Here is a 19,607-nt window from a genome sequence, read left to right as displayed (position 1 = left end):
CTGAAAGAGCATAATCCACACAGCTGGGTCTTTCTCTCTGAGCTTTGTGAGCAGAGTTGTTTGGGATAGAACTATGGGAAAGAGAGATGTCTGTGTTTTCCTTATCTTTAGAACACAGAGGGTAAGTAGGAAGCTCAGTGTAGGAGTTTTTCCTTGATCTTCTCCATATTGTCTCAAGAATAAACTTTGAAGTTTTAAAAGGAGAAAGGCGTTAACTTTAGAAACTGGAAGTGGCTCTTCTCCCTTAATCTGCACTGAAATAAAAAGCTGTTTAGAGCCTAAAGTTTGAACGTGGGGTGGGAAATGAGGTGTGCGTCTGGACTTCCGTACCTGGCAGATTGTGACGAGATGGAGAGGCAGATTCTCTGTGCCATCATTTCATTGCATTTTTTTCAGTGAATCATCTGGTTCTCTGTGTTTTCTGTCTTGGCAGAAGTTTACCTGTATGTTATCAGAAATAAAAAAGGTTCTGCAGCTGGTAGCATCTTGTTAGAACAGTAGGGGAAAGCTGGGCAGGTTCTCAGGAATCTCTGCTAAAACTGTTGGGCTTCTGCCAAAACCAGGTACTAAAGGTTGTGCACATCTTCAGTGGCAACGGCTGGGCCGGGTGTGCTGCTCAGAACATCCGTGCTGATGTTCAAATGGACGTTCTGGATAAGAGACGATTCCTGCTCTATTTGCTTCTAATCATCTACATGACGCACACAGGATCTAGGGCGCGGAAGATGCATCTATTTGCAATGTAAGCAAATGAGTAGCTCGGTATTATTTATTTATACAGTTCAGTTACAGCTCAAGATCTAAAATAAATTCTGTCTTCTGCCTCCTCCTTATCACTCCTGATCCTCGGAACAGTCCCACGCAGGGGAGAAGGTTCCCTGCGCTGACTTCTGACGAGGAGTTTACATTATTCTTCAAATACCCATTTATCGTTTTTCCTATCAAATTACCCAAAATACTTTCGGCACGGATATTCTCTTTATGGTTTAGTACATTTTTTTGGCCATTAGAGGAAGTTGCTAGTGACACCATATCAGTCAGGAACACACAGGGAGGTTTGTGTGAACAGAGAATTCAGAGCTGGATCTGGTCCGTCCTTTTCATTGAGCAACGTGACACAGCAATGCCCGGATGAGCTGATAGAAGGGCTCATCTGACAAAATTCTAAAAAGTATACCCGGCCTTCAATCAGCTCTATAGAACTGGGGCTTCTTTGAGATTTCATGAGATAACAGTGACACTTCTACAGATAAGTGTTGCACTTTTGATAAGTTTCGCGGTATTTCTCTGTCCCCTATTGCTAAGGTCACATCCTTGAAAACAGATTTTGCTGGCATTAGGGCTCGCTGGCTCTTCTTGCTGTCCATCTCATGTACAATTTTCTGTTTTGAAGTTCAGGGTGCTACATTTCTCTCTAAATTATTATCCATTGGACTGAGCTCCAGCCTATCTCCTCCATTTTTATGATGGAAAGATTTCAAGAATGAATGGGTCTCTCAGCTTTGGGTTTCCTGTCTCTCTTTGTGTTGTGCTGGTGTGTACTTCAGCTTCATAAAGCTTATTTTTATGGCAAACTATTGTAGTCATGTAGAGTTAAAATATGCAATTAATGAGACTACAATGTATGTAAATGAAAGCGTTGTCTGGCACAGTAATCACAGGCGCCTGCTCCATGCTGGTGTGTGGCAGCGTTTCCTTCAGTGCAACTGTAATCCATAGGTACCCAACATATATTGTCCAGTCATTGCCTTGGCCTGAATAGCCCATTCTACAGGACTTGTCAGAGCCTGGATCTATGCACAGTGGTGGCATTTCACTCTAAATTTCATCAAAGCTCTATAGCAGCAGTTGCTTCTGCATTCCCAGCACAGTTATTGAAAGACAAGCAATCCAAAGAGCAGAGCCTTGTTCACCCGTTGTATCTACACCTGCCAATAGCATTTGATTACAGCACAGTGCACACTGGACAGCGAGTAGACTGTGAATTTATCGGGTGCTGCAGGCAGCTGCTCGTCATCCTGGGGCAGCTACGCGGCTGTAAGAGCGTTCAGGAGGTCTTGCCTTAGCGATCCGCCCGTGGCGCGACTGACAGCGATGGGCACGAGGCTGCTGAGCCATTTGGACGGGGACATTCTGACATTGCCTACAGCAAACACAATGAGAACTGTTGTTTTCTAGCAGCAAATAAAATTTGCAAATCCAGGGAGTAGTAAAGAGAAGCTCAAAGACAACATTGTGAGGTCCTTATAATAAAAATCTGTAACGCTTACTTCCAAAAGGCTGGAGCTCCGGCAGCAGCCACCGGATAGCTGGGGCTTGCTTTCTGTTCTCGCCTCTCCCATAGAGAAGAAAGCAGATTCATCATCCTGGGAAGATAATAACCACACTATCTCAGGGAAGATTATACTTCCCTTGTCAGGGTAAATTTATTAAGCAGCAGATTATGTAACAGGCACATAATCGTACTAAGCACTAAGGCACAAGCACCCTTCCAACTCTCTGCAGTTGAGCAGACTCTATGCCTTATTCTTTTCTTTCCTCCTCGTTCTTCTGAAAGCGCAGGTTTTCTGCACTGTGAGTAGACACCATTACAGTCTGCAGTTAATTGATCTAGCCGAACGTTACGTGTTCCCATTCTTCAGCTTCTTCTTGTTTGTTTTTTCTAAAGTCATGTTTTGGAACAAAGTACTGGTGATTTCATGCCCCTACAAGTTGCTGACGTATCCTGAAGCCTGCTGAGGTCAATGAGAAGACTCCTGTTGACTTTTTAGCTGTTGAACTAGGCTTTGGCTGCACATGTATGTTGATATTTGAAGTTAGGAAGAAGCATCACGCACAAGATGAGTTAAGACAAGTGACACAAACATTGATTTCACTTGCTGATAGCCTTAGAGAGGTGTCTCGTGTTCTGTGTCTCGTATTGCTCTGGACAGCCAGCACAGGTCCCCTCTCCTCCGCGCTTCTCCCACCTTCCGCAGGGCAGAGCTTGTTTATTGCAGGTTTAGAGCCTGGTACAAAAATGCCACGTCCAACTGCTGCAGTACTAAAAAGGCTTGTTACATTATTAAGCTGATTGACATTTAGAACATATGACCTATATTTGTTTACATTTCTCTTGCATCCTACAGGACTTTTTCATCAGAAATTCCATCAAGCCCCAAAGCCTTTGATGTGCTGTGGATGAGCTGTCACAAGATCCCGTAACACTGCAGGTGACAGGAATTCAAAGCCCAAATGAGCTCTGTACGTCCTGGGAACTTCAGCCAGGCAGGTGGGTGCGGGTCCGGCTGCAGGCCGTCAGTGTCCTTATTCACTATCCGTGTTAGCGAGAGCAGCGATGCTCCGGGCTCAAGTATGGGCCAGTCTGGGTGGCAGGAGCTGTGGTGTGCAAGGACAGTCCTGTTCTCTCACAGCGCTGTCAAATGCAAGTCAGTAAGAGTGGGGCCGTGGTGAACAAACGCGAAGGATATCGGTGGAACCAACAGGTAACGGGTGTTTGGAGTTCATCCTATTTCATGGCAGACCGCTGCCAGCGATACTGCAGTGCAACCATTGGAAAAACACTGAATCTCTCGGAGTGCTTCATAAGCACTGTTTTCCGCTTTTATTTGGAAAGGCATGTGGTTTTTTTTCTCTGCTTGCATTAAGTCAATAGAAAATCTGCCTGTGGTTTAATCAGTAAAAAGGTGAAAGGGAGAATTTCGTAGGATCTGGAAAAACCCTACATGTTGAAAATTGAACAGTTTCAACATTTTTTGGTAAGGTGATGTTGCCATCCCACCATTCAGACCTATGACACCCGTACCCAATATTATGGTGTAAGGGAAAGACCAGTGTGCTTTGCTAGTAGAAACGCAATGGGAAAAGCAATCATCATCTTTTTATACTTTATCACTCAAAAGTGTGCTTAGACATCACTTGGGATGGTGTCAACTTACCTTCATTTCCTCAAGGTTATTATCTCCAAAACTCTGCTACTCTTCTGACTTCTAAACACAAAACCTGGTGCTCATTTCCAGACATGAGGTGACTTTCACACAGTTGTGCCCCAAGCTCCAGCTAATGGAATTCCAGGTGAACAGCTGCAACCACAAACAAAATATTATCCCTTTAACATCTAAGTGAATTATGGCACTATTTAATCACCTAATTTAAACTTAAGTTTATGATTCATGGAAGTGATAATGCACAACAGATGGATTGTTACTGCTGCTAAATGGTTGGGTACGTAACATTCCTTCAGCGTGGTGCAGGGTTTATGGTTAGTCATTAGGTGTGTTCTGAAGAATCGACAGCACATGTATTTCAGTTCCAGTAATGACATGGTACAGTTCTTCTGTGTTACAAGAAAAGTGGAGGGGTCTTCACCCCTTCTGAGAAGGCAAAAATGCAAACTCATAGAGAAGTTAGACCTGCAGATTTCGTGGGAGTTTTATGTAGTTTCAGATCATTTTTTGAAGGTTTGTTCCCTCAAATTTAACTTTATGTGTATTTTGGGGAAAACGCCATTGCTAACACACTGGAAACAGATGAAAGAGAGAATGTTCGTGGGTTTTATTTCTGGAAAAAAAGAAGACAGAAAAAGGAGATGAAAAAATGAGTTCTTTTCAAGAAAAACAAAAAGACCTGCAGCTTTTCAAATGGGATTGATTCAGGAGAATCTTCAAGGTAAAGGATTCAAGAGAATGTATGAATTATTAAGTATTTGCTCAGCTGGAGAACTCAAGACTGCTCTCTAAGTTCTGTTGAACCTGTGAGCTCACTCTGTAAGCTGTCAGAGTCAAGCCGGTATTTTACAGTGCTTTGTATAGCTGGGCCAAGCGTCCTTCGAGGAGCTCTCATAGAAGAGGCAACTCCAGATTTAAAATCAAAAACGTCTGTAACATCTGCAATGAGCAACACAGAGACCCCTGAGGATCCTCGCACTGAATCTGGTGGTTCTGAACCTCCGTCCTGGATCGTGGGCCAGAAACCGAGCTTTCCAGAAAGAAACCAGTATTTATCGCAAGATTGTAAGAACATAAAAGCAAGCCTGGAGATGGTGACATAAAGGAGTCTCTCCACACGTACCACTGTGTGAATACGCCAGCTCCTGCGTTAGCTCTAACGTTTCAATAGTCTGCAGTGTCGCATTGTGTGCGTGCTGAGAAGGCTGTTAGGAAGGGCCATGGTGGGACTGACATGCATTCCAGAGCTGGGCCCGTGTTCTCAGGGCTCTTCTCCTTCTCAAGTCTTTCTGCTTTGTGTTTTGTTTCTTTGTTCCCCCCCAATATTAATAGGAATTTAAAAGAAATGTTTTGAATATTTGAATCAATTTTAACATAGAGGAATACTAGAATATACATTTTTGACAGGAACTTCTCCATTTTTCTCACGTTTCGTCCCATTTTTGAGGTGAATGGGATAGAATGGAATTGAGGTTTTTCAGTGCTTTGACAGGTTTTCTGTAGCGGAGGTTTGCGAGGAAGGAACACAGACACAGCTGGGGGTTTGGGTTTGGTTCGGCTGGTTTGGTGTGGCTGGTAGGTGTCTTTGGTGTGGTGGGTTTTTTGTTTTCATTTTAGACCTTCAAACATTATACAGACATGAAGGTGATTTAAAAAAAATTTAAAAATTTAAAAGATTTTTAAAAGTTTTTTTTTAAATATAAAAATATGTATTTCATATATTTTAATATATTTATATACTATATACTGTATGCTCTATACTCTATACTATATACTATATACTATATGCTATATAAAATATACTCTATACTCTATACTCTATACTCTATACTCTATAATATATAATATATAATATATAATATATAATATATAATATATAATATATAATATATAATATATAATATATAATATGTAATATGTAATATGTAACATATTATATTTATAATATAATATAATATAATATAATATAATATAATATAATATAATATAATATAATATAATATAATATAATATAACATAACATAACATAACATAACATAACATAACATAACATAACATAACATAACATAACATAACATAATATAATATAATATAATATAATATAATATAATATAATATAATATAATATATATTTGTTTATATATAGATAGATAAACCATCAATAATATTATATATTATATATATTGATAATATTATATATAATATATAATTATAGATAATGTATAATATATAATATATTTATACAAGCAAGAAATAATATTCCGCTCTCCTAAAAAAACCAAACCAAAACCCATCCACCAAAACCCAACCAAACAACAAAAAAACCCCAACCAACCAACAAACCACCAAACAGCTGGAGAGAGAGGAGCAAGGAAGGCAGAAAGCTGGGGAGCGGGAGTTTGGAAATTGTCTGTTTTGATGGTGGGTTGGTGTTGAAAATGGCTGATTTTAGTTAAAAGCATTTTGAACAAGAAATCTTGGGTAAGTGTAGCTGCTGCTACGGGAGCCTGCTGTTCCCAGCGGCGGGATTCACTGGATCACAGCGCTCCTCCTCAGGAAAAGGACGCTCGGGTACCCGAGGGAGCTCATCCTCCCCAGCGCTCCCCTTTGGTTTGGATGTTCCCATTGGTAGCTGGATTTCGGAGCAGGGGAAATGCAAGAGCAGATCTGGCAGAGCAAAGCGCGGTTCCAGGAGCAGAAGGCGCCCAGGGCTGCGGGCTTCCCAGCCTTGCTGTTGGCAGTGCGAGTCTGCCTTTCCTCTGCCTCCGAGTTATACTTCAATGGGCTTCAGGCGGCTGCTGCTTTTTTTTATTATTATTATTTAAATAATTTATTATTTTACTCAAGAGTGCTTGAGAAATTGTTAAGATCTTTTTTAGACTAAGAATTGATCATTGCTACTGCACTTAATATCTCCCTTTTCATTTTACTAGTGATAATTAATCTTGGACTTAGACCTTGGCAGAAGAACACTCTGCACTAGTTAAATCCACTCTCTATTTTGGTGATTTCTATATGGTCATAGGCAACAGGGATAAATTTCACCTGATTAGTGTTGTGTGATTAATTTCCCAAATCATCCTGTATATTTTCTGATGCATAAACCTTGGTAAGCCTGAAAGATTTTAAGATAGCCTCTCAAATACTTCAAGTGCAAACACCGCATCATCTACTGCCCCGTGTTATTTTCACTTGCGAAAGCTTTTGTTTCAAGTGAATAAACCGGATTGCAAACCCCGAAGTAGAGGGTTTAAAATTCAGTTCAGATGAAGGCTTCCAAATATTTATTTGTAACTTTTGTTGTTGTTTTTTTAAAAAAAATAATAGATTAGTCTGAAATAAAAGATACCGTTACTTGAATGAAGTTCTACTCAGAATTAACAACTATTAAAGAGGTTCCTGTAGCTTTTTAAAGTGGTAGCTTTTGAGTCTAAGTTGAATAAGTGGTGTCTCTGTAAGACAGTGTGCTGGATGATGAGATTAAATGGATGGTACAAACACAGCTTCCCCACAGCCGATCAGAGCAACGCCGCGGGAGCTGGTCTGGGGGAGCTCTGGGTTGAGGTCCGAACCCCACACAGAACAGGGGGTTTTCAGGAATGTTCTCCGCACTGTCGTTAGCTGGGTGATGGTCCATCCACCCTGAACGTTCCTCCTGGGCTGGAAGAGACAATTCAGCTCCTGTGGATCCAGAGGACAGACCCGGTGAGACAGGGGGCTCGGGAACGGCGCTGGGCAGCGTCCCCTGCTCTGCACGGCCGGAGGCCTCTTGGCTTCTGTCTTGACCGTGATGCTGCAGAGAAGCAAATTTAGGCTGGAGACCGAGCCCGCCCTGCGAGGGCAAAAACTCATGGACTCCTCACAATCCAATATGAACTCAAGAGAAGCCATTTATTACAGAAACAAGCCTCCTTATATATGCAGTTATTTCCTGATCAGGCGTCCACGCTCCAAGCATGATCGGATATTGTCCATGTTCACGGGCTGTCCGTGCGCCCGAGCCTCACTGCTGATAGGTCTGTTGATTTATGTCGTGCTGAGGCCCTGTTACTGTAGAACTGCCTCCCTCCCACAGCAGGTCCTGTTTTCAGCTTTCTGAGGCAGCCTTGACGTTCCTTTGGGCCTGGCTAGTTCAGTAACAAATCTCCATCTAATAGAAACCCATCTACACGTTAACTTCAAGAAAATCCCTCAAATCTCCCACACCGCCCTGCCTGGTGGGGGGTGTCTGGTTCTCCAGCTGGATATGGGAAAGAGAGCTCAGGCCAAGCAGCTGCTCACACATCCCATGGAGGGATTGCGCGGGTGCTGGGATTTGGGGCTGTAGCTGTGCTGGGGGTGCAGGGGGCAGCCCTGGTTCCAGTGAAACCCCGCACTCTGAGCCCTGAGCCCTGCGGCCCCACCTGCGCTCTGCTTCCCCCCGAGGAAACGGGGAAACCGGGGCGCGTGTTGTGCTGACTGAGCCCGCTCCCCAGCAGCGCTGATTTGATGCTTCCATTCGGGAGGTTTCAAGGCTTTGGAACAGAGCTATTTTGGCAGGAAAGGATCTTATTTTTCTCTCCTGAAGAGTCCTTCTTCACTATAAAGAAATAAGGATATTTCCCTGCTCTACGCCCTTCCTGCCCCTCTTCGTTCCCCTTGCCCAATGCGTGGTTGAAGTGCTGTACATACTCTGCGGTTGTTAATTAGACTTTCTGATGATTTAAATGGAGTTGCATCTTGCTGATTAGTTCCTATATTCCTGATCTAGCGACATGGCTTTGATTTATGCAGAAAAACGTGATACAGTTCCTTGCTTCAAGTGCACCATGTCAGAAATACGAAATATAAAGAAAACTTGACTCCCATTCTCATTGTAGGAGATGTCTCTTTTTTTTACTCTCAGACATTTGACACTCGTCATGTTTTCCAGTGCTGAAACTGATTGTAATGGTGGCACTCAGAGTTCGTGTAGCAAACCCCAAAGGTTATGGAGTATAAACAGGTTCCTGGTGCTTGATGCAAAAGGACTTATGTAAGAAGTTCTTTGATGGCAGAAGTTAAACTTTTGAAAGCTTTGTGGTATATTTTGGCAGTGTTATTGCAGGAGACGTATAAAGCCAATATTTTTAAGGCTATCTGAAACTATAAATGCCTTTTTTTCATTACCGTTCAGAAGGCAGAGTAGACTGTGTTTAGTGGTATTACTATAAAAGACATATACCTGCCCTCCAGCAGTTAAACGTTCCAATCTTTCTGTCAATGTACCTTTCTGTTCCGGTTATTTTTGTGGTTTGCAGTATAGCAACAGGAAGGGTGTGTGTCGGGTTGTGCTGCTGAGAGCAGGACAGATACAAAGCCTGTGAATGATGCTGAATGAGTTTAAATGCTGGAGGCTGATGGAAACTGTGACGTTCACATGCTGTTTGCCTGGCCTTTTTCAGTTTTATTCTGATGACTTGGTCTGATTTTTAGTACAACCTAATGGGAACCTTATAGACGGAGCCTTAAAACTACGTTTTACTACCCTATATATATACATATTTTTTTTGCTTTACCTCTTTTCCAGTCTCTCAAGTGCTACTTGATAGCAAGTCAGGAATTTGCAGGAACAAATTCTATTCTGTTCATGTCTCCTAAGTCTTCATTATCGTAGTATCTTAGCACCTTGCGGTAGCACGTTGAGCAGTGATTTCCATTTGTCTTATGTGCTTACATCTCTAATCTCTCCAGAGGGAGAACTGTGTGCGGAGTTGTGGTCGGGGTTCAGAGATAGAGTCAGCGCTCCAGAATTCCCCCAGGACAAGACAAATTTGCTTTCTCATCTGATGTTACAGGTCATGTACTTTGTACTTTGATCAAAACTTCAACTTTTGAAAGGCAGAAGAAGAGATTTATCTTTCTTTAAAGAGAAACACTCCACTTAGGTGAAGGCAGTTGCTTTACAGCATAGGAAACGCCGGTTAAAAACAAGAAAGCCTTTGTACTCATGCTCTAATGTCTTTTGATTGCTCTGATTCATTGTCCGTCTTCTGTGCCTTCTTGCCCTATTCAGGACCTCATTTCCCCCATGGCCTTTCTAGCATAGAACAGCGTGTGAAAGACACAGGAGAGGAGACAAGTGGTGCTGCGAGTCCTTCGGCTGAGGTTTTCCTGTTGCGATTGTATTATTGCTCATAACCTCTTTAGTAGAAAAATCCATGACACTTCCTTGTGTGTGGCCAGAATTTTTCCCTGTGCCTTGAGAAGAGAAGAGAAAAAACCTGCAAGAATCCAAACACACAAATCTGAAGCGGCTCAGCGTGCTCATTAAAGAACAATGTCCAGAGAGGTGGCAAAGCTTGACTTCAGTCACAGTTCCCTGTCCTTAAGCACTAGTATTTAGGATTGTTTTTTCAAACGGTGTGTTTAGTGTTTTAAAATAGCAGCAATCCTGGGTGGATTCCCTGGACCAGGCTGGTGATGCTCCAGGGGTCCTGGCTGGGATCCTGCTGAGCTCATTCCAAAATAGCACCCCAATTCCTGTCCGGTCTTTTCCCCATGGTTTTTTTCCCCATAGATCTTCCAGTAGTTTCCTTTGCAGGAGTTGAAGGAGAGAGTCTGGTCAGTTCTATTAAAGCCTTTTGGAAATCAGAACTTCTTTAGCCAATCCCTACCAGTAAACCTGGAGAAGAGTAGATTTTAATGACTTACGATGTATTTTCAGCAGTCACACAAATTATTAGTCTCTACAACTTTTGCAAATCTTGGCAGCTATCTTGGGACATCGATACTTACATTTGAAATGGTGAACTTTTAGTATCAGTATTCGCAGTGAGCCACAAGTGGGGAAGTTCATTTAGCACTGGATGGACTCAGGAGATAAAGTTCCGGATGGTTCAACAATAGTCCGTACCTAAAGAGGAACAAAACCATCCTGCAAACTTACATCTCATCGTAGTTGTAAAGAAAGGTTGAATAATTTGCAGTTCCTAAAAAAGTAAAAAAATCTTTTGAAGAAAACTCCTCCTAAAGGAAAATTCCTGATTACTGCTTTTTGTTATATTCCCCTGAGCTATAGGGAATAGCTGTTTGCCTTAAAGGTCTCAATCAGAAGCCCTGTTTCTGTTTTCATTCTGGATCACAGAGGAGTACTTAGACCAGTCCTTAGTGAGACTCGGCTGCTCAGAAATTCAGGTTTCTGAAATAGAGTTTCTGTGCTTGAAAAAAGACGATTTTCTGACATCAGGAAAACCACAGTTCAGAGGTGAAATCTCTGGGAAGTGTGTGTTAGCAGCATTCTGAGAGGATTATGGGGCATCTGTAGTAGCTTTGGTCTTGGAACAATTTCATTTCCTCAGCAGAACCAGGATGGCTTACAAAGAGGAGTAAACCGCTCTGAACAGCTGAGAACCTCCCCAGTCAAACAGAGCTGAATGCCATGAGTGATGCTGGATGAAATAACATGAATTACGGGGCTGTTTTGTAGGATCCCACCTACTCCCAACAGTGACATTCAACTTCATTACCTATTCTTGTCATTACTTGTATATTCTTCTTCTGTTTATTTATCTAAATCATTTAAATTCTTTGGGAAAATGAAAAGGTGGATTTTAGGGGCAGTTTTATTTGAAACCAGTGTTCATTCTTTATTGTCATGTGCGCATATGAACACCTGTGGTCATACGCGGAGTGTGTGTTCACGGTAGCAGGGTTTATAGAGCTGATATCAAGCTCTCAGCCTAGCAGAGCTGGTGAAACACTCCCTCCTCGTGAGAATAGGCCACGATTAAAAATTCATTGTTCCTAGAACAGTATTCTGGGACATTTCCTTCTGTATTTCTGATCGTTTTCCCTTCAGAGACATGATGTTTTAATAGCATTAATCCTTTTGTACTTTTAGTGCATTGTAATGTGATGGGGTGACAGATCAAATATGGACTTATACTACTGGGTTTTGTGTCCTTTATGGAAAACTCTGATTTCCTAAATGTAGATTGAAGAATAAATTTTGCCATGTCTAGATATTTTGGATCTCTTCGTTATTAGTGAGGATATGATAGAATTGCTTTTGTATAAGATACAATAGACCAGGAAACTACTAGTTAAAATTTGCTTACCTTAAACTTAGGAAGGGTAGATTTAGTGTTACAAAAGCTGGAGCTCTGAAGAAATCAGGGGTGGGGGGAAAGTGAGGCAGGCGGCCTGAGCTCCGTGCTCCGCTCACAATAAGATGTAAGTCTTCAGAAGGTTTTTTAGCAATAAGGGTAAATAAATAACAACGTTAACGTGAAGCGGAATATGAGATGCTGTTCCTTTACCAGTGGTGAATCAGGTGATCTTAAGGTATATTTTTGAGAAGATAGCTGAGGAAGAGTTTAAGCAATCTGGATTTCAGAAGCATAATGCCGAATAGAAAATGATGAGTTTGGGTGCAGACCTGAGGATCTGTGCACACCTATGTGTGAACATTCAGCGGTCAGTGGCAGCAAAGGAGAAAGTGCCCAACTGATGCATTTAGAATTCCCAGGAAACTTTTCTTGTGATCTTGGCATAACGAGTACAAATGTGCTAATTAATTTGCTTATAGCTCAGACTTGAAGATGACATCAATTTGGAGAAGTAGTAGAATATTAAAGAGGAAAGAATGGATGGGATTGAGAGTTGTAATGATAGAAATAGGATGAAATAGAACAGACAAATCCGCTGAAGTTGGAGACTCAGCAATTATAATCAAGAGTCAGAAACCCACCACTGTGCGAAGGTTTCGTGCTGATCAGAAGGAAACTATTAGCTGCTGCGTGCTATAAAAGGGCAAAAATGTGCATGCGATTTGAGGAGCTGTTGGAGTTTTACAGCAGAAATTAATGCTTTTGTAAAAGACGCTTGTGGGCTGAATCTTGGGTACCCGAAACCATCCTGGTCAGTGCTTGCTGAGTTAACTGTGAAGGAAAAGCCAGTCTAACAAAAAACTGTAAAATGCCTGTAATGCATTGCTGTCTCTAAATATACCAAGAAATTAAATACCAATGAGTGAAAAGGTGGATTTGAGCTAAAAGATAACACAAATGCAAATTGTAATGCACTGGTTATAAATAAATCCGAAGTGGAAATGCTGAGATGTTTCTGGCGGCGATGGGTGCGCTGCTCTGGAAAAGGCAGAGGGGCAAGGGGAGACGCAGTCACGTGAATTCCAGGGTTGCCCACACTGAATTGGTGATGGACAGCACCTGGCATCGCTGCCTGCAATAAAAAGGGGCACTGGGCTTAGCAGACGAGGTGTTTTCCAATGTGATGTCCAGGGAAAGCCAAAAATATTACGGGCTGTGTAAGCAGACTAATATCTGTTTCTTTTTTGTTCTTGAGAATTGACTCCTGCGTCCATTTTAACATCAGATCTTTCCTCTCATTGATATTGCAAAATGGAGCAGGAAGGGAGTGAACACATTTGTGCTTGGGAAATGAGTGTTGGGAACAAAAAATGGTACATTACACCCGTCAGTTTTCACTGAAATATAGCTTTTTTCTTCTTGTCTTTTTCTTACTGACATTGCTGGGTATTTGCTTATTGTTGCTGTGGGCGAGTTGAAGGACGCCTTGTTGTCGAAGGAAAAGAAGAAAGCAAAAACCGTTTGCTATCAGTTGTAACATGATTGTATGGCGAAGAGTTCTTTGTTATTTCAGTATATTGCATGTGTTTTTTATTCCCATATACAGAATTTATTGGGTCATCTGACTTAGTATGGTGTCAGTGAGTGAACAGAGAACAACAGATGTGTTTCAGAAATCTCAGTAAAAGGGCTTTGTTTCTTGTTTTGTGCATTTGCCTTGTTACAAATGTCAGTTCTCTCTAAGGACGGGGTTGCGAACATGCTGTGGATGATAGCAATGCGCATCTCCTAACATGGCAAGGATCTTGTTCATGAGAGTCCTTAAAGCTCAAAATGTTCTGTCTTATAGCTCCAAGTTTTCTCAAATGATCACAATGTTAATCCCCGGGGAGACCAGCACAATCTGAGGTACTCCCACATGCGTGATGCATATGACAGCGTTCATTCTGGCTCTGGGTTTAGACTGGAACCTGTCATGGAGTGCAAACAAATGCCAGTGACACACACTGTGTATAATGTGCTTGGCTGAACCTGAGGTTGTTCATTAAATAGAAATACCTCTTTATGTGTACATGCGCTTTATAGTATGTGGATATTAGATATATGGGCAATAACTTTATAGGCGACCTGAAGGATTTAGTACTACTTCATGCTTATGTTTTCCTTATAACTGGGGAAGAAGTCATTTTGGTGAATAAACACTGCTGTATTCTGGGCACGACCGGAGTTGGCATCATCTGAGTTGACGCAGAGTGTCCTACTTGTTCCGTGGTGCAGCTTTTCTGAGCCGGGGGAGCAGGAGTCGCGGGGCTCGGGGAGCTGGGGACGAGGTGTCTCGGTGCCGTTGTGTCAGCACAGGCTTTGAAAAGCAGCCGCCTGTGGCACGGCAGCACAACTGGAAGGAGACGATTAGTGTGCCTGACAGGATGGAGGAAAATGACTTTTGCATCAGCTTCTTGCATTGCTGGGCACTGCCAGAAACCGCGGCCGTGCTACAGCCTGTCAAGTGTGCTTAACTACAGCTGAACAGCAAGTGCTCAGGACTTGAAGTCTCTAGTGCTACAAGCCATACTGAACATGGTGAATTTTAATTGAATCACTGCTGCTCAGAGTCTGTGAGGTCTGTGAACACAGACAGTGTGGTCCTCAGCGAGGAGTTACCGTGCCGAAAGTTGGGGAAAGCAGGTCTGAGAGTGTGGAAAACAGTGTTTGTGTGAATTAGATATCGCAGCGCTGCCCCTGGACAGCTCTGCCTCTGGGGAGCTGAAATACGAACCCGAATGTGCCGTGGTGGAGCCAGCAGCCGGGCGGTATTTCCGCAGTTCTTTAGGAGCCCTGCCAGGAGCTACAACAGTTGTTATTTGCTGGGAAAGTGCATTTTCCTGTAGATGGCCTGCCCGACCCAGCCCACAGCTGGAGCACCAGTACGAGAGAGACATGGAACTGCTGGGGACAGTCCAGCAAAGGGCCCTGGGGGTGGTGATGGGCTGGAGCAGCTCCGGTGAGGTGGGGCTGGGACAGCTGGGGCTGCTCAGCCGGAGAAAAGGCTCAGGGGGATCTATCAGTGTATCAAAGCACCTGAGGGGGAGGTGCAGATGTAGACATTAACACCTCGTGAATACATTTAACTTTCCATTTAGCTATAGCTTTATTCAGTGTGACTGTAGATAAGGGTAACAGCAAACAATCATTGAAGCTTAAAGAACATTTTTAAAATAAGTACCGAGGCCACATATTTGTTCTGAAACTGTTAGTTTTATTTTCAGGGAGTACTGTTTAACTTACTTGTCTTGATGGAGCCAGGCTCTTCTAGTGGCGCCCGGTGGCAGGACCGGAGATGGTGGGCACAAACTGGAACACAGCATGTTTTGTCTGAACATCATAAAATGTTTGGGGTTGGAAGGGACCTTTGTGAATCAACATCAGGAAACACCTGTTGACTGTGAGGGTGGCTGAGAACTGGCCCAGGTTGCCCAGGCAGGTTGTGGAGTCCTCCCTGGAGATGTTCAAAAGCCATCTGGACACGGTTCTGGGCAACTGGCTCTAGGTGGCCCTGCTTGAGTGGGACCAGATGAGTTTCCAGAGGTCCCTGCCAATCTCAGCCAGACTCTGATTCTGTCATTCTGTAGTTCTTAACCCCAGAGAACAGCTTTGTGCCCGGTTTAGAGAAGGAAAACTACTGGGTGCTAAAGACATGACAGTGAAAATTATAGCAAGCTACTTTATTGAATCCAGTGACATGATAGACGGGTGTGTTGGTGACTGATTTACTTACAACACAGTGAATTTTTCTGAATTGTTGCATCCCTGCTGCGTAGCCTCCCTGCTCCGCTGTGCAGTAATATGTACCATGTGTCACAGTGCAATAAACCTTCCTCCCCAATGGAAAAAGCTGGGCCTTCCTGCACCTTAATGTGCCAGGCCAAGAAAATACAGGAATCCCAGTGCTGGAAGGAAAGGAGGGGAAAAAAAATAGATACCTCATGGCTCTGACATGGAAGTGAAGAAATAGGAAGTGTGAGGAAAAACACATTGCAGATTTTATAGCATGGGAATAGCAGATTTTGTGCCATGGGAGGAGCTGCAGTCTGCTAGACACAGTGCAGAAAGTGGATGAGGATTCCTGACAGAGCTGAACCATCTGCTGAGACGGGAGCTGGGTCCCTGCTGGTCCTCCTGCTCCAGCGCTTCTGCAGCTGCCTGGTGTGACTGCTGCTTGGGAGCTGCCTGGGACTCTTCATTCGCCAGTCTTACGGATATGGAAACACACAGCTATATTTTTTCTTTACGTATTGTCTGTCTTCTGTATCTAAGCATCTGTTGTGCTGGTACCCACTGCATTAGCATCAGATCTGTATAGCTGCTTCTGCCATTACATCCAACAAGTGTCAGAGCCTAAAATTCCAGATGGAAAAACTCCTTTCTCTGAACCATTACAAATGACATTTGTATATTAAAAAACAAACAAACACATCAACAACAACATTATTAATGTAATTTTTTTTCTTACTGTGATTGTTCAGGGGCCTGAAATTTGTCATTGGGACTGTCACATGTGTTCTGAGCACACCCAGATTCCTTGGAGGGCTCTGCCTTTGTCAGTAACTGTGATTTGTGTCCCATCAGCCCCAATTTCATTCTACGGCTGAGGGATTCAGACTGTTAGGGGGCACTTGACTATAAAGGGAACATCATGTTCAGAAATGCTGGAGCTCCGTCCTCTACCAGCAGAGACTGAGTCAATGAAGAGCCACGTGTGGGATCCCCGAGGAGCAGGTTTGCTGTGGGCACCTCTTGGAGCCTTTATGTGTTTCCGTGGATATTTGCAGCTTCTACTAGACCTCAAGTTCTAACTTTGAAAATAGCATTACTATATCATTTCAGTTAAGATAGTGTTTTCCTTGGTGTTCAGTGAGAATTGATTGGTGTGAACAAGGGAATGGCAGAAATGTGAGCCCAAATGCTCTGATTGACTCACAACCGGGTAGCGTGCAGATGGGAAAAAGGAGTGTTTGAACTTACAGTTGGTAATTTTTGCTAGATTTATAACCAAGCAATTTCTCGTGTTCTTTTCATCATCACAAAAGATGCCACTGTTGGAACGATAAAGGACTCAGCACTCTGATTCAATGTGAATCACGCAAAGCCATTTATTACAGAAACATGTCTCCTTATATACGCAACTATTCTCTAATCACGAGTCCGCGCTCCAAGCATGGATTCGCTAAATGAACATCACGGGCAGTCCACACGCTGGAGCCCCACCGATGACGGGTCCGACGACTCACGCCATGCTGAGGCCCCGTTAATGAAGAAACGCCCCTCTTTCTCACAGCAGATTCTGTTCTCAGCTTCTCGAAGTGGCCTTGAGATTCCTTTGGGCCTGACTAATTCAACAACATATCTCCTTCTAACGAAACCCCTCCACATGCCGCTATATAAGTATGACCCAAGGCAGTTTTGGAGTAAGGTGGACTTATTTCTTTCACTGCCATGAAATTCCTCAGCCTTTCCCAAATCGTTTCTTATGTAAGCCCTGGATTTACATCTGGACAGTACAAGTAGTGAAAAAGGCTTGGGAAAACTAGCAAGCACATTGAAACGCGGGGCATGTGAAAACTGAAGATGCCTAAAAACTTATACAGCTAGAAGGCTTCCTTAGGTGCAAAATTGTCCCACTATATATAGTAGAGTTACTCACATGTGAAATGTAGCTGCAGCGAGTATGGAGTGATAGAGGTGATGCCTGTCCTAGTCATGCTTGTGAGGGACCCGCGGTCCCTGGTCTCAGCACTGCAGTGAAAAAATACCAACTCCTGTGGAACGGGGCATAGAACACCCAATGCATTGTGGTTCTGCTGCTCTAGATACCATGCGATGGTGAAACAAGGTGTTAATAAAACAAAATCAGAATATATTCTTATAAAGCCAAATAAACACTTAGCAAACTATTCTTAAATCTACAGCAAGTTGATGAAAAAATTTCCTTTCATCTTCCCTCCTGCTTCCATCCCATGTGAAATTAGAAAGCATTAGGGAGGGAATTTAGTAAAAGAAGTTAACTAAGAGCAGGATCGCATACAAAGCATTAATTTATCTCTGATCAAAGTATCTGAGCCACTCTAATTAGCCCAAGTGTTCTAGCTTTTGAAAATGCAATTGCTTTTCTGGCATGGAACGTGCTATTTTCTATAATACTCTGGTGTCTCATCAGCACAGCAAAGAGAAAGGTGAACTGTTCCCTGAAAAACTAACCAAAATTCATATGAACAGCACAATTCTTCTATTACTACTGTGCTGCCTAATCTTAGCAGATCCTGTTGTCCATCCAGATCTTTCTGTGGACCAGCTAAACCATCAGCATATGAATAGTTGCCTTCATTGAAGATAAGCATTGAGAAAAGTAGTTCTGTGTTCAGGAAGTGGTGCTGATTGTCTCCCTCACGCACCCGAGCTCAGCGTGGGACGGGCAGGGTTGAGGAGAGCGGCGCCTGTTGGGGACACGGGGAGCCGGGCACGGGCGAGCAGACACTCGTGTGATCGGGGCTTGGCCTCCTGGGTTTTCCTGGAGCGGCAGGAGAGCTTCTTTCCTGGGGAAGCCACGGGCTGCGTGTGGCGCGTGCTTGATGGACGGGAGTTAATTCACCGGACACCCAGCTCTGGAGGAGCCCAAAGGCAGCTCCCTCCAGCCGAAGGAAAGCAGCTCGTGCTTGACTTCAGAAAGCTAATACTTTGAAGGTTAGTACATTAGCCTAGGGAAATGTCTTCTTCTGATTTAAGCTCTTCTGAGGGTCTAAAATAAGGTAGCTCCCTTTAACATAGAAAATGGTGCAGTGTTGTGAACCTTTCAAAACTGAACCAGCCCCTGGCAGCACATGCCAGCACAAGCCTCTTCTCCTTCCTGCACGCTTCCCTTTCATTCGGCACGATACTCAGAAAGTCAAGCAGAGCCTGGCCAGCACAGAGTAACTAAACAACCTGTGTGCAAGGGGTTAATGAAGCAGGTGTCTGAAAGCATGCAAACCTGCCTGCTCGAGGACGACTATCTCAGAACACTTTGCCAAGCCATGTCCTGAGCAGCAGGATGCTTTGTCTCCCCAAAGCAAAGGGGAAGCCCTTTTGGAAATTCCATGCCACTTGTTTTCACTTGTTTCTCAAGCTATATTCCTTACTCTGATCCGATCGCTGCAGAACTGCGGTGTGGTGTGCAGCAATTGCAGGACCTCTCCTGGAAATGGAGCTCCTGGGGATCCAAATGTGCCGTCCTCTCAGGAGCAGGGAGCTTTGCGCCTGGAAGGACAGCGTCTTTTCTGGTCAAGGGTACCGCAAAGCGCTGTTGTAAGGCATGCTTTTATTTATCCATAGAGTTAAGGTTTAGAGACTTCAGTAGCATCCTGAGTAGCAGCAGGTACAGTGCGGGCTGGCAGTGAATCTAGTATTAATGAACCAGCTGTGCCTGCTGACCCCTGGACATTAGACTGTAAAGTATATTACATTTGTCAGTTGCTTTATTGTTCTGCCAAATTTTAGAACAAGCTGTTTGTTCATTCACTGAAGAAGTCACAAAGGTTTTAGGAGAACATTTGTGCAT

General features: G+C 43.3%; 1 long non-coding RNA gene across 6 annotated transcripts in view; it reads left to right on the top strand.

Moving 5' to 3' along the window:
• The window catches only part of LOC139829156 (uncharacterized), a 295,027-nt gene that overhangs the window by 145,304 nt on the left and 130,116 nt on the right, over window positions 1-19,607 (top strand). For all 6 annotated transcript variants that reach the window (XR_011741510.1, XR_011741508.1, XR_011741512.1 and 3 more), the window contains one exon: window positions 3,129-3,271. This is a non-coding gene — a long non-coding RNA (uncharacterized lncRNA). The remainder of the gene's footprint in view (window positions 1-3,128; window positions 3,272-19,607) is intronic.

Source organism: Patagioenas fasciata, chromosome 15 (genome assembly GCF_037038585.1).
Source record: "Patagioenas fasciata isolate bPatFas1 chromosome 15, bPatFas1.hap1, whole genome shotgun sequence".
In the NCBI taxonomy this organism is placed as follows: domain Eukaryota; kingdom Metazoa; phylum Chordata; class Aves; order Columbiformes; family Columbidae; genus Patagioenas; species Patagioenas fasciata.
The sequence above is the reverse complement of the archived record's forward strand: the minus strand, read 5'-3'. Positions and strand labels throughout refer to the sequence as shown.